Source organism: Crocodylus porosus, unplaced genomic scaffold (assembly GCF_001723895.1).
Source record: "Crocodylus porosus isolate Cpor-Errol unplaced genomic scaffold, CroPor_comp1, whole genome shotgun sequence".
In the NCBI taxonomy this organism is placed as follows: domain Eukaryota; kingdom Metazoa; phylum Chordata; order Crocodylia; family Crocodylidae; genus Crocodylus; species Crocodylus porosus.
In genome coordinates, this window is record NW_017728925.1 from 10,860,639 (window position 1) to 10,864,366 (window position 3,728).

Consider the following 3,728-nt stretch of genomic DNA (forward strand, 5'->3'; position numbering starts at 1 on the left):
AATACAGATATTGAATATTAATGTGCAGGTCACCAGCATTTTGGACCAAATCGGTTTTATCCCCATTAACAGTGATCTACAGCACGTAGATCAAATCCCCACCTTGGGAGCACTAGTGATGGACATGCTTTTTCAGCAAATCTTGGCATGAGATCTTACAGGATCCCTTTGTCTGCATGTGGAGCCAGGTTTTCAAGTGACCAGCATCCAAATTTGGGGCCAGATATTTCTAAAGAGCTCAGCAGCAATGTAGGCACCCAGCAATGGGCCAGATTCTCAGCAGAACTCTGCATGCCGGGTGCCTGCTGAGCGATGAGCAGCTTAGCACGCCTGCCTTTCCTGTGGGCACCACGCAGGTCCGGTCTGCATGTCCTGTTCTTTGTCTCTTAGGGCTCCACCAGTCCTCTAGATCACTGTGCACCATGCTAGTTTTGTACACACAGCCACGGGAGGGATGATGCCCTCAGGCCTGCTTATATATACAAGCCACAGGGGCTCTTCTTCAGTACAGGTGGAAGAGGCCTGTGGATTGGGAGCTGACAGATGGGCGTTCTCGGCTTGGCTCTTCCTGGGTCTGTGTTTTCCTTAATACAGTCGGTTCTCTGGACACGTGTGAAGGCGATCTCTTCTCCAGGGATTCGTGGCATGGCAGCCCCCCTATTTCCTGTGGCACTCAGTGAAGCTGCAGTCCCATCCTTGAGCCCTCACCACCACTCTCATTTCAAGCAGGGGGTTGGGTGAGGGCACCTCCATTTCAGGTCCTCCTCTCTTCTAATGCTGTCTGTATCCCCCCCCACACACATTTTCCTCACCCAGGTTTATTTCTCTCTGAAGCCCTTTCCAGCACCTAGTCCAATGTCCCCCTCCCACACTGATCTGAGCTGGGTGGTGGGAGCGGCAGGGGGATGAAGAAGGCACCACTGGGAAGCAGAGACCAGCACAGGTGCTGCAAAGCTGATCCCTCACTGATGTACCAAGCAAAACAAGACTGTCCCAGCTCTCTGGGGCCAGCTGCTGAGAGGCGGGTGCAGGCCCTCAGAGTATGCTTATCCTTTAATGTTTGGCTCATTGTCTCTTTGGATCCTTTGGAGTGGGGAAGAGCAGCCTTTCTCTCCTTTAACATCAAAGGGCTGGATGCCTTGAGTGAGATCCGGTTGCTGCAAGGGGGAGGTGATGTGAGCTGCGAGAGGAGACAAGTTGCAGCAGATTCCCTTTTATCCTGCGACTCTTTGACATGTCAAATACCTCTAGAGGCCCTGGCAAGTTCAAGCACATTGGCCACTAAGCTTAGAAGTAATAACCATATGCTACGTGCTCCAGCATGGCTTGCTAGTAGCTCCAAGTGTGTCCAGAAAAGCAGAGGTGGGAGACTGCTGAAGTGGTGCTCTAAGTACCCAGGTCTTTTCTGTGTAGCGCAGTGCTGGGCCCCCCTACTGGTCCCTCGCATATCGCTGAAATAGGTTGAACCTCGGTCCAAGTATTTCTGGATGTGTGGGTGCTCACATCTGAAACTAGCCTAGCTCTTTGTCCTGGTCCTGTTTCGGTCATAGGCTGGGCCTATGTCCTGTTTCCAAACAGTCAGTATAAGGCCCATCTCTGCACAGGCCCATTGCACCTATGCATCAGCTGTGCCCTAGAGAGCCAGTGGCCAAGGCTGGGCTCCTGACTTACTGCGTCTCCCCAGGACTGCTGTGATGACCCCACAATGAAAGCTACCGAAGAGCACAGGCACTCATGCCATCCAGGAGGGATGCTACAGAGGATACCCCAGTGCTGGAGCATGGCCCTCCCACCTCTCAGGGATGTCCCTGCGACCAAAAGTAAAGCGCTAGTCTCCACTGCCCAGCATGGACTTTACATCAGCCATTGAATGACGAGGGCTAGAGAGCTCACATTGCCCAACCAGCAATGTCTGAAGGAGCCCACAAAGAAAGCTCACAATGGAGAGGGTTAAGCAGAACAAGACGGAGAAGGCTAGCACCAGATTTGGCCCTAGGCAGGATTGCCTTCCTTTCCATTTCGAATGCATCAGATTCACTCTGCAACATGAGAGGAAGGTACCATGGTAGGGATATGCTTTTGTTTGTTCAGTTGAAGGTTTTGAATCTCCTGGTCCAACAAGAGCTAGCTGCTGCTTGGTGGAACTGGGGTGATCCGGGAATTGGTCTCAAGATGAAGGGTCTTCCACTCATTAAAATCTAGTTGTGGTCAGCAGTGGCCACATGTCCTTCACTTGCCCATGTGAATGAGCTAGCAGCCTTACTGCAGATCTTAGATGTCAGCTGGCCATTCAGAAAAACCTGCCATTGCCTTTGAGACTAATTAGCTCACTGTTAGACTGGGGTAAACTGGACCATAAGGAGTCACTTTGTCATTGATGCCCAGAGGAGGAGCCCCTCTCAGAGCATTTTGAGGGCCCAGGGCATAGCACTTTATATTTTGCAATAAGCTGGACCTAAATTGCCAATCAAGGGCTCCTGGTGTCTCCGGCAAGTTGGGGATTCTGTGACAGCTTCAGGCCATCTTTTAAAGCCAAAGGTATTGCTCAGTTAAATAAGTGAGTAAATAGGGCAGCCCTTGGGTTATTCGTACTGGGTTATCTGTGTTGGGTTCTTTGATTTACTTTGTCCCTGCACTTTTACTTTTCCACATGCTGTGGAGCTGCACTGTAGGGCTAGCAACAGAAATTACTCATAAACTGGTGTAAGTTATTGGAAATTGATTCAAATCTGTAATACACCGGAAGTTCAATGCGCATACACCACTTTCAGAATGGCCAAAACTGGTTTAAGATAAACCTGGATGGATGTAGTATCAGACTTAACTGATTTAGGTTAAATCGGTTTATTGAACTTTTATCCCAGATCCACTTCATATTCAAGTTAACTCACAGTCCCCCAGTATCCCCAGATGCTTTGCAGGGTAGGCGGGTTAGCCTTGGCTGTCTGCTCCAGCTGAGCAGAGAAGTGTGCTGTAGCTCCCCACAGCTTCTGGCCTGACCCACCGCAGAAAGGTGGCTGCATTTCTGGAATCAAAAGTAAATGTCTGTTCACTCGCTTATCAATTCAATCTGTGTAGTTTAGACTAACCTGCAAAGATTGAATTCATTCGGCTTTGGGCTTTTTGACTGTCTGTACTTAGCTTAGGAGCATCCAGGGACAGGCTGGAGCACTGAGAGAGCAGCGTGTTAGCCAGTTGTTTTTGTTAGAAATACCAGGAGCAAAGCAACTAATTGGGCTGGCATTTACATGGTGGTGAGTACTCGTCAGAGGCCACACCTCCGGCTGGTGAATGCAGCAGGTCAGACTGCTCTCAAAACTATTGCTTCAGGCTGTCTTCAAACTAAGGCAGGCATCATTGCCCAGGTATATGCTCAGTTCCCCTTGGGAAGGTTTTTTTTGCGACCGAGAACACGTGATTATTTTTTTCATGAAAATTAAAACTGTGGAGTCAAAATGGTGGATTCTGCAGTAGGCTTTGTAGTCACAGATGCACACAGCCCTGCCCACAGGTGAGGTACATTGGGGTTGGGGGAAGATGGCACTCCCTGCTTGCGCTGCACCGGGCACTGGCCTTGTGTCCAGTTCACCTGACTGTACCATGGCTACCAACCCTGTCTTGTTTAGACATGTGCCGGAAAAGGCAGCTGACCTGCAAGTGCTGGGGCAGCACGTGTCCTGAAGGGAATCATAGAATCACTGAGTGGGAAGGGACCTAGACAGATCATC